Source organism: Hyla sarda, chromosome 8 (genome assembly GCF_029499605.1).
Source record: "Hyla sarda isolate aHylSar1 chromosome 8, aHylSar1.hap1, whole genome shotgun sequence".
Classification (NCBI taxonomy): Eukaryota; Metazoa; Chordata; class Amphibia; order Anura; family Hylidae; genus Hyla; species Hyla sarda.
The window spans coordinates 170,784,188-170,796,262 of NC_079196.1; the positions used below are offsets into that span (position 1 = coordinate 170,784,188).

Sequence of the window (12,075 nt, forward strand, 5' to 3'; positions counted from 1 at the left end):
AAAGGACTGGGACTTGTAGTTGCAGGGAGGGAACTCCAAAAGGAAAAAGCCATTTGACAAAAAAGAAAGCAACAGCGTTATGGTGGACTTACAACACATCCATTTAGCCCCAAGACAAGCACAGATCTTTTCTAAGCATGTCCATTGCTGTCTGGCAGGTAAGTACTAAAGTCACATATGGTGGCATGGGATCATATAGATAGCTATAGGTCAATCCAAACCAGATAGTAAATACTTCATTATATGAAAACATAAATGAGAAATACGTAGCTTTTAATAAATAAAATAAAATATTACCAATAGAATGTATGTAAGTAAAAAAAAAAAGTACAAAAAAAAACACTATGTACACTAATCAGTAAGAACCTCCAGATATAGTAATTATAATAGCAATATAACAACGCTAGTCTAGTGATATGCTGTCGGGACCACTACTAGTGTTGCTCGCGAATATTCGCAATGCAAATTTTATTCGCGAATATCGCATATTCGCGAATTCGCGAATATTCGCGAATATAGCACTATATATTCGTAATTACGAATATTCGTTTTTTGTTTTTTTTTTATTTTATTTTTTTTCACAGTACACATCACAGTGATCATCCCTCTCTGCTTCCAGCTTGTGTGGTGTAAAGAAGACTCTAATACTACTGTGCGAATGTTCGCATATGCGAAAATTTGCATATGCTTATTTTCGCATATGCGAATTTTCGCTTATACTTATTTTGTATGTTAATTTTCGCATATGTTAATTTTCGCATTCGCGAATTTTTGCTTATGCAAAAAAAAAGCGAATATGCGAATATTCGCGAATATATGACGAATATTCGTCCATATATTCACGAATATTCGCGAATTCGAATATGGCCTATGCCGCTCAACACTAACCACTACACCTATTAAGCACAGTTCCAAATCTCATGCAGGTTCAACCTTCCGTTGCCCGTGTGTTTCAAAATGCAATAAGTATCTCACCAAACAGAAGAAGGATGACACAGCACCTGGAGTACTGTTGCAAAAACTTGCTGCTTTATTGCTTTAGCAAAGCATACAAATGAGGATGCATTACATACAGCAATAATGCACTTGTTTCATGTCACAGTGACGTTTTCTCAAGGTATGCTGGGAAAAGGAGGCAGTCCGCCTGCTTAAACCTTGGTGCACCTATTAATAATGATCCACATAAAAACATTCTCATAATAAAGGCAACATGAAATACATAATAACAATTTTACCCAAGTGAAGTATGGAAGGTGGTAAAAGAGGCACACAGATCTAAGGCTCCGGGCCCGGATGGGATACCATTCGAATTGTATAAAAAGTATGCGAGTATTTTAGTTTCTAGGTTAGTTAAATTATTTAAAGACATTTCAAAGAGAGGAATATTGCCCCCCTCAATGAAGGAAGCAGTAATAACGTTAATTCTTAAACCTGGAAAAGATGAATATGAGCCGGATGCATATAGGCCAATCTCACTGCTAAATACCGATATGAAGATATTGGCAAAGATCCTAGCAGTGAGATTGGCGAAGGTAATGCCCTTACTAATCTAGAAAGACCAATGTGGATGTATGAGGGAAAGAACTATGGCAGATTATGTGAGGTGATTGTTTGGAAGTCTGCAGATGAGGGAGAGGGGGGGGGCTGCTCCATCCTGTCATTGGATGCTGTTAAGGCCTTTGACAGGGTGGAGTGGTCCTTCCTCTGGATGGCAATGAGGGGATATGATAAGGGGATCCCTAGGGGATAGGGGTTCTGATAAATGGTGTGCAATCGGAAGGATTTCAGTTGACCAGAGGAGCCAGACAAGGCTGTCCTGTGTCCCCCCATATCTTTGTCCTACATATTGATCCATTGGCAATAAGGATCAGAAATAACAAGAGGCTAGAGGGGTTTTAATGTCGGGACAGAGGACAGATTATCACTTTTTGCAGATGACATATTGCTTTATATTCGAAATACGCAGCAGATATTGAAGGAGATCATAGAGGAAATAGAGGAATTTGGAAATAAATCAGGATTAAGCATAAACTCAAAAATATCCGGAACTAAATGTCTGGCCCATCTTGAGAAAAATAAAAGTAAAAATAAAAATCTGGTTAGGCCTACCACTCAGTATGGAGGACAAGATTGGCTTATTGAAGATGATAATTTTACCTCAGATACTGTTTGTGTTGACCAATAGTCCGGTTTGGTTAGGAGAACAATTTTTTTTAAGCAATTGAAACTATGGAAAGAGAACTTGTCTGGAAGGGGAAAAAAACAAGAATGAAATGAAGTTATCTAAGCAGAGGGGTGAATAATGGAGGACTAGCTGTTCCAGATTTTAGATTATACTATATAGCAGCACAGTTGAGGTATGTAAAGAAATGGAAAAAAACAGATGTCTTTGCGAATATGACAAAAGAAAAAAAAAGATGAGTGTGAGGATATGGGAGAATTCCTAGAATCCAAGCTGGGTGGAAAGAACCCCATAGAGAAAATGGTGGGTGAAGTATGGGAACGAATGAAAAAGTAATGAATGTGAAAGGTTCATTTGTATATACGAGATTATTTAACAACAAAATATTTAAAGAATTAGAGGGGCAGGAATGGCGATTTTGGAGTAAATATAATTTGAAATTTGCAGCACAATTTTTTGAAGAAGACGCAGAACATCTGGATCTGAGGATCTGAGCGCACAGTACAAAATTCCTAGCAGTTTGATGTCACTATTTAGGTATGTATAAACAAAGAAGAAGGATCGCACTCACAAGGAATTCAACTCTTTATTCCATCACCAGTACGCAAGGCAATGACATAAGTGGAGGCGGGGGGGACAGGAGCTCCGGAACAAGTTGTTTCATGCCTGTTTGGCGCTTCCTCAAGCCGGTGAATGATTTCCGTCTCCGGGCGACACCTAAAATAGGCGTCACATCCGGAGACGTCACTCATCACGTGATACATGTAAACAGAGGATATCATGTGACTCCCGAAAGTAAGTCCTGGCTCCGCTCATAAAACAAACTAAAATATACAGTAAACATCAATATATAGACCAAAACAAAATCATGTAGAGACATATATGATCTACACTAACATTAAATAATAGTAATATAATACAAATGATGATATATTATAACAAAGGCGCTAATTCTACCCGGTCATAAAAGCCCAAACTGCCCGTGGCTTCCAATTTAAGGATCCAGTGGGCTTCACGACGTAAAAGGTAAGTCTGACGATCGCCACCTCCTGGGAGATCTCTCACCCTTTCTATACCCGCAAAATTGAGGACACTCGGATCCTTTTGGTGGGCTTCTTCCATGTGGGCAACTAAGCTAGGGACACCAACTCCGGTCCGTATCGAACGTAAATGTTCACGGAATCTCACATGGAGGGGTCGAATGGTTTTGCCCACATAGAAGAAGCCGCAGGGACAAAAAATACTGTAGACCACAAAGGAGGTACGACATGTGATTAAATCAGTTATTTCATGCAAAAAAAAAAACCAACCGTAGATTTTTAGTACACAAGAATTGGGAGCAAAATGAGCAATTTCCACATCGGAAATTGCCCTTAGGCATAGAACCAGAAAGCCATTCACAACCCTTTAGGGCCGGTTTATGTCAAACAGATTGGACATGCTTCAATTTATCACCTAGTGTTCGATTTTTCCTATAAGTGATAAGAGGACAGTATTTGGCAACATCCTTGAGATCAGCATCTGACTCAATGATGTACCAATTATTTCTAATGGCATTAGCGACAGTGCGATTCATATGGGAATTAGCCAATGAAAATATAAACCTCCTTGGTTTAAGGTCTACTCTACCCTTTGGTCCCAGTAGATCCTTCCGTCTAACTGTCATAGCTCTGTCAAAACCGTCTTCAATTAAACTTTCAGGATAGTGTCGTTCAATAAGTCTTTTCTTTAAGTCAGTTGCCTGAGTCAAAAAAAAGTGTTGTCACTATTTACTTTACGCAAACGGAGAAATTAAGAGTAAGGAATGCTGCGCTTAACATGTAAGGAGTGGAAACTATCAAAATGGAGCAAGGAATTGCGAGCAATCTCCTTGAGGTAGCCCTCAGTGGTAAGCGCACCATTCTTCACGACCAACTTAACGTCCAAGAAACTAAGGTCAAAACACCCAAAAACAGACGTGAACAACATATTTTCCTTGTTAGTTATGTTCAGAAAATCAACAAAAGAAGCAAAAAGCTCTTCGGATCCCTCCCAAACTACCAGAATATCATCCACATACCTTAAAAAAGTTTGATATTCTGAACAAAAGGGTTAACAGAAGAAAATATGTAACGTCGCCCAAAAATAGTCAAAAAAAGATTGGCATATGTACAGGAGACCGGGCTGCCCATAGCAGTCCCGGTCTCCTGCCTATACCAAATGTCTCCATCTATGAATTCATTATGCGTCAAAATAAACATTAAGGAATCAGTTACAAAAGTGATGGTCTTCAGTCTTGTCCGTCTCTGTCAAAACCTCACGGATAGCCTGTACACCCGCACCATGTGGGATGCGAGTGTACAGGCTCTCAACGTCAATGGATGTAAGTCTGTAAGTCTCTTGCCATGGAAAATCATGCAAGTGTGTCAGGTGGTCCCCTGTGTCTTTAACATAAGATGCTGTGGAAGGTAACGGGTTTCAAAAGCCACTCTATGTATTGAGAAAGGTATTTAGTCGCTGAGCCGATCCCCGCCACAATGGGGCGACCAGGGGGTCAGCTCAGCGACTTGTGAACCTTTGGTAAATAATACCATTTGGCAAACTGAGGATGTTTGGGTCTTAATTTTTCTGCAGTTTTAACATTGATCTGCCCTATTTCTACTTTAGTTCTCAAAAAAGTATGTAGTTGGATGAGGGTTTTATTAGTAGGATTACTACCTAGGCATTTATAGGTAACTATATCTCCCAGGAGGCGAACTTTCTCAGCTTCATACATTGCAAGTGGCATTACCACTAATGCGGGTATAGAAAGGGTGAGAGATCTCCCAGCAGGTGGCGATCGTCAGACTTACCTTTTACGTCGTGAAGCCCACTGGATCCTTAAATTGGAAGCCACGGGCAGTTTGGGCTTTAATGACCGGGTAGAATTAGCGCCTTTGTTATAATATATCATCATTTGTATTATATTACTATTATTTAATGTTAGTGTAGATCATATATGTCTCTACATGATTTTGTTTTGGTCTATATATTGATGTTTACTGTATATTTTAGTTTGTTTTATGAGCGGAGCCAGGACTTACTTTCGGGAGTCACATGATATCCTCTGTTTACATGTATCACGTGATGAGTGACGTCTCCGGATGTGATGCCTATTTTAGGTGTCGCCCGGAGACGGAAATCATTCACCGGCTTGAGGAAGCGCCAAACAGGCGTGAAACAACTTGTTCCGGAGCTCCTGTCCCCCCCGCCTCCACTTATGTCATTGCCTTGCGTACTGGTGACGGAATAAAGAGTTGAATTTCTGGTGAGTGCGATCCTTCTTCTTTGTTTATGCATGAACTTTCTTCTTCCTGTTTATGGAGACGCACCACTACAGAAAACCCTCTAGCTAGCTCCGCAGCCCCCTTGGATGCTATTAGTGCCAGTAGCCTTTAATTCTGGTAGTGTCGGATCCGTTTTCTTCTTACTTTGAATAGACTATTTTGGTATGCACAGTTAAGAGAGGCAGTCAAAAAAATAGATAAGAAAGAGGAATTGAGAATTAATGACTGCCCGATAATGAAGGTGTTAAGGGAAGGCACGATAATAAAAAAATAATTTCTAAGATGTACAAAATAATGGTGGATGTTAAAAAGAAGGGAGAAAAGCACTATAGTATAATAGAATGGGAGAAGGATATAGGACAAGTAATAGAAAGGGAATGGAGGGGGATTTGGGAAGAGAACTTGAATATTATTAAAAATAGTTCACAAAGAGTTACACAATTTTTTATAACACACAGGTTATATTACACGCCGCAACTCCTGGGAAAAATAAACACATGTAAAAATACAAATGCCCAAGATGTGAGAATGAAGGAATGGGGTTCTTCCATATGGATTATGAGTGTCCTGTGCTTAAAGAATTCTGGATGAAGGTGGTAAGGATCAGAGGCGGCTCTCTAATTAGGCGATTTAGGCGGCCGCCTAAGGCCTCGTGCTAAAAGGGGCCTCACGGCCGCCTAAGTCGTGTAATTCAGGGGTCTCAAACTCCCGATCCGTAGGCCATTTGCAGCCCGCGGAACAAGAGTTTGTGGCCCGCACCAGATATGTGTAATTTGTATTGCCCGACACCTGGGACATGCAGTTCTGGGTGGAGGGCAGGTAACTTTTTCAGGCATTTAGCCCTGCTTCCGGCAAGCAGCGCTAAATGCCGGAATGTTTCACTTACCTCGCCCTCCTCCTCCTGGTCTCCGGTTGTCCGGCTGGCACCGAGTCTGTAGAGGGACGTCACGCATGTGACGTCCCTCCACATACCCGCACAGGAGGACGTCAGTGACGTCACTTGTCAGGCCGCCGCCGGAGAGGAGAAGCGCAGCGCAGGATCGGTAAGTGTGTCCATGTGTGTGCATATGTGGGTGTCAGTGTGAGAGTCGGGGGTGGGAGGGGGGTGAACGACAATGCTACCCAATGTGGGGAAACTGCTACTACCTAATGTGGGGAACCTGCTACTACCTAATGTGGGGAAACTGCTACTACCTACCTATTGTGGGAAACCTGCTGCCTATCTAATGTGGGGAACCTGCTTCTACCTAATGTGGGGAACCTGCTGCTACCTTATGTTGGGAACCTGCTACTACCTAATGTAAGGAACCTGCTACTACCTAATGTGGGGAACCTGCTACTATCTTATGTGGGGAACCTGCTACTACCTAATGTGGGGAACCTGCTACTACCTAATGTGGGGAACCTGCTATTACCTAATGTGAGGAACCTGCTACTACCTAATGTGGGGAACCTGCTTCTACCTAATGTGGGGAACCTGCTACTACCTAATGTGAGGTACCTTCTTCTACTTAATGTGGGGAACCTTCTTCTACCTAATGTGGGGAACCTGCTATTACCTAATGTGGGGAAACTGTTTCTGCCTAATGTGGGGAAACTGCTTCTACCTAATGTGGGGAAACTGCTACTACCTAATGTGGGGAACCTGCTACTACCTAATGTGTGGAACCTGCTTCTACCTAATGTGGGGAACCTGCTACTACCTAATGTGGGGAACCTGCTACTACCTAATGTGGGGAATCTGCTACTACCTAATGTGGGGAACCTGCTACTACCTAATGTGGAGAACCTGCTACTACCTAATGTGGGGAACCTGCTACTACCTAATGTGGGGGAACTGCTACTACCTAATGTGGGGAAACTGCTATTACCTAATGTGGGGAACCTGCTACTACCTAATGTGGGGAACCTGCTACTACCTATATGTAAGGGGCGCATTATGGGTGCATTATATGTACGGGACGCATGCGCCTAAGCCTCACCCAGTTGCTACCTCCAGTGGCCCCCAGATAATTTGAGTTTGAGACCCCTGGTGTAATTAGAGAACTGCAGGCTGCAGTCTTTCCTGGTAAAATGTTTTAACCCCTTAACGACCAAGTACGTATATTTACATCCTTGGCTGGCTCCCGCGATATAATGCGGGGTCACGTGGTGACCCTGTGTCATATCGGGTCGGTCCCGGCATGTAACATGTTGCATGCCGAGACCTGGGGCTAATAGCACGCGGCAGCGATCGCGGTGCCGCTTGTTATTAACCCTTTAGACGCCGCATCTAAAACGTAAGTAAAAGATTCCCGGCTGCTCAGTGTGGCTGATCGGGACCACCGCAGTGAAAATGCGGTGTCCCGATCAGCTGGGATGCGAGCGGAGGTCCTCTTCCCTTCCTCCGGCGCGTCCCTCCGGTGATTGATTGCTCCAAGCCTGAGATGCAGGCTTGAGCAATCGACCGCCGATAACACTGAGCAATGCAAAGCTATGGCTTTGCAGTGATCAGAGTACAAAATCAGTGTGTGCAGTGTTATAGCCCCCTATGGGAGCTATAACACTGCAAAAAAAAAAAAGTGTAAAAAAAAGTTCATGAATGTGATTTAACCCTTTCCCCAATAAAAGTCCAAATTACCCCCCTTTTCCCATAAAAAAAACCATGTAAATAAAAATAAATATAAACATATGTGGTATCGCTGCGTGCATAAATGTCCGAACTATAAAAATATATCATTAATTAAACCGCATGGTCAATGGTGTACACGTAAAAAAATTCCTAAGTCCAAAATAGTGTATTTTTGGCCATTTTTTATATCATGAAAAAATGAATAAAAAGCGATCAAAAAGTCTGATCAATAAAAAAAATGTACCACTAAAATCTTCAGATCACGGCTCAAAAAATGAGCCCTCATACCGCCCCATATGCGGTAAAATAAAAAGTTATAGGGGTCAGAAGATGTCAATTTTAAGCATATAAATTTTCCTGCATGTAGTTATGATTTTTTACAGAAATACGACAAAATCCAACCTATATAAGTAGGATACCATTTTAATAATATGGACCTACAGAATAAAGATAAGGTGTCATTTTTACCGAAAAATGTAATGCGTAGAAACGGAAGCCCCCAAAATTTACAAAATGGAATTTTTTCTTCAATTTCGCAGCACAATGATTTAGTTTTTTCCGTTTTGCCGTTGATTTTTTGGGTAAAATGACTGATGTCACTGCAAAGTAGAATTGGTGGTGCAAAAAATAAGCCATAATATGGATTTTTAGGTGCAAAATTGAAAGGGTTATGATTTTTAAAAGGTGAGGAGGAAAAAACGAAAGTGCAAAAACGGAAAAACCTTAAGGGGTTAATTGTTTGGCCCCTTTCTCGCCGCCTGATCGCATCGCATTTCATCCTGATGCTGGAATGAGTCCCCTCCCATCCGCCTTCTGACCTGGCAATCCACCAATCCGCATTCCTCAATGGCTTTTACGTCATGACGTGACGTAACCGCTCCCTGCATTCCCCCACTCACGGTGCCAAGAAGAAGAAAAGAAGAGGAAGAAAGAAGACTGCTGGAAAGTGAGGACAGAGCAGAAAAAAGGGGAAGAGGAGCAGTGAAGGTGAGCAAAGGGGTAAGGGAGCAGAAGGAGAGCAAAGAAAAGGGATGTTAGAGCAGCAGATAAGATGAAGAGCCGCAGGAGAGCAAATACAATGGGAAGAAGAGACAACAAAATGGGATGGAGAGCAGAAAGAGGAGCAGAGAAAGGATAGAAAAGGGAAGGGAAGCAAAAGGAGAGCAAAGAAAAGGGGAATGAGAGCGGAGAAAAGGGAAGGAGAGCAAAAAAAAAGGGGAAGAGGAGCAGAGAAAAGGGGAAGGAGAGTAAAGAAAAGGGGAAGGAGAGCAAAGAAAAGGGGAAGGAGAGCAAAGAAAAGGGAAGGAGAGCAATAGAAAGTTGACTCCTTGGCTGACATCAGAATTGAAGTTTTAAGCCAATCCAATGCTTTCCTATGATTGACTGAGATAATCAATTAAGATTATGTCAACCAATTTGGCGCATCCAGCGCTGGCGGACTTGTGCAAATCTAGAATTAAGGTACCTTTTTTCAAAATTTAAAGGGGATGTAGGGTGCTAAATAGTTTACCACTATAGGGTCAGGAATACACATTTGTGTTCCTGATTCTAAAGTGTTCTTTGAATACCCTGTTATCAACTTTATTTCAGTTTTAGGAGACACCAACAAGAATAACTGAGTAGTCAGAGAATTTTTTTTTTTTATCTATACCCATTGTTTTTGTATAGATATTTTGTAGATTAATTTAATTAGAAAAATAAGATTTCAAGAGCTGTGAATAGCAAGGTTATGATATATATTAAAGTTTGCCTTAAAATATGAAATTTATACAGTTAATTTAAACATCGCCTGCTTACTTTTTTTTTTTTCTTTTCTTCTTTTTATCGTGCTTGGGGGGCCTCAGATTTATTTTCGCCTATGGCCTCAAAAAGTCTAGAGCCACCTCTGGTAAGGATAATAGAAGGAAGGCTAGAATTGAAGGAAGGAGATAAATTGATATCTTGGTTATCAGGGGGAGAAAGAACGGAAGGAAGGAAGAAAGATGGACAAGATTCTAAGAGGGAAAGTGCAATTTGCAACAAGACTATTGGTGGCAAGAAAATGGATGTCTAAAGAAGCTCCAAATATTGATGAACTTAAAGCTACAGTATGGAAGATGATGAATTTTAAGTTCTGTTGGGCAGCTAAGGCTGGGTGCTTGGCTAAGTTCCCCCTAATTTGGGATAGGTGGATTGAAGGTATGACAGAGAGAGAAAGATTGTGTTTGGTGTAGAGTCTTAGAAAAAGGTATAAGGTGGGAATATTATATAAAACATTTTTTTCCCTTCTGCCATGGGGTGCGATAAGGGGGGGGGGGGGGGAGGGATGATTATATATATTTATATATTTTTAAGGAGAGGTGCTCTGTCCGACCGAAGCCAGTAACAATTACAAGATGGGTAGGTACTATTGTCTTTTTTTATTTTCTTTCTTTTTTTCTTTGGCTGTTTGTTTGCCTTTATGGTTTTTCTTTCCGGTTTCTTGGCTCTCCTCCCTCGTTCCTCTCCTCTCCAAGTTGGAATGATAATTGAGTGATTGAGAACCCTTAAATGGGATCAAGTGAATGAATTAAATATGATTATTTTCCCCTATATAAAAAAAAGAAAAAAGAAAAGAAAAAAAGGAAAAATATATATTTTATAGGTCCTCCCCGAAATTGTTAATCCAGGGGTGTGCGTAATAAACGCATCAGCAGTAGAACACAAGTAGCCAGGGAGGAGTGGGGCGTGAAGGTGCAGCGCTCTTTGCTGGCAAGGGGAAGAAATTTGTAAATACTGAATTCGTAGGGAAAGGGAAAAAATAAATAATAATAATAAGGGGAGAGCGCCCAGGAGAGTGCGAGTGAGAAAATAGGTGAGAGGGAGGAAATGAGTAATATGGCTGTGTCTGGACTGAAAGTTGGATTCTGAGGGGGGGAGGAGCCAAATGCAATTTTTTTTATTCTGTTTGATTTTAGCGATAGGAAGGTCTATTTAGGGGGGGAAGGGGGAGAGGAGGAGAGGTAGTATTAGATAAGGCAAAAGGAATCTTCAGTGGCGAGGGTCGGAAAGGGCACTGGAACTGGATTGGAGAAATGTACAGGGGGGGGAGGCGTAAAAAGGAAAAAAGTTTTCTGAAATATTGATAATAGAAAATGGAAATGCGATTTTATATGGAATGTATAATTGTCGTTGAAATAAAAAAATAAAATAAAATAATTTTACCCGACCAATAAACTTCACATAGTAAAAAAGATGACGAATCATTATGATCATTTAATCCTAAAATGCCAGTGGCCCTGTTCAGATAATCCATCTAGCTTCGGCTTGTAGTAATCTTGTGTGTCTGTCCAAACTGCTGTCTGTATGTATGTGTTGCAGACCCAAGAACTGTAATCCATTCAGATTCCCAGCATGTTCTAGATTCATTTGTGTTATGAACTGGGGAGATCCCCTTCAAGTTCACAAGGAATTCAGATGTTCCCTGTTACAGTGGAAAAGTGGATGTATAGTTTTACCAATGTAACATTTCTTGCAGGGACAGATTAAAGCGTATACTATAAAATCAGATCTACATGTGATAAAATCAGTAACTGTGTATAACTGAACCCAACTGTATGCATTGAAAATTTCCCTTAGGTTGATCCCATTGCAGCCAGTTCACATTAGGTGTCGACAAACAACTTTTTACAAGTTCATCCCTCAAATTACACGTCCTGCGAAAAGAAACTAGAGGGCATTCTTTTGTCAAGTCTGATAAGTCTCACCACCAGTCTGCCAGGTATGCCAGTTTTTATTAATAGCTTGTTTTATCGCGTCAGCTTCTGCACTATATTCAAAAGAAAAATTGAAAGTTTTATTTGATTTTTCCATTTCCTACTCCCAAAGTTAAGTCTCAACATTTCTGTTTCCTAGCCCTATTAAAAGATTCCCGAATAAATGATTCAGTGTATCTTCGGGACCGTAACTTATCCATAAGCATACATAATTGTTCTTAAAATACTGCATACTCAGAATTG

At 41.0% G+C, this 12,075-nt stretch overlaps 1 long non-coding RNA gene across 1 annotated transcript in view; it reads left to right on the top strand.

Moving 5' to 3' along the window:
* Window positions 1-11,803, top strand: part of LOC130284301 (uncharacterized) — a 29,377-nt gene extending 17,574 nt beyond the window's left edge. The window contains exon 4 of the long non-coding RNA XR_008846973.1: window positions 11,696-11,803. This is a non-coding gene — a long non-coding RNA (uncharacterized LOC130284301). The remainder of the gene's footprint in view (window positions 1-11,695) is intronic.
* Window positions 11,804-12,075: the final 272 nt, after the last annotated feature.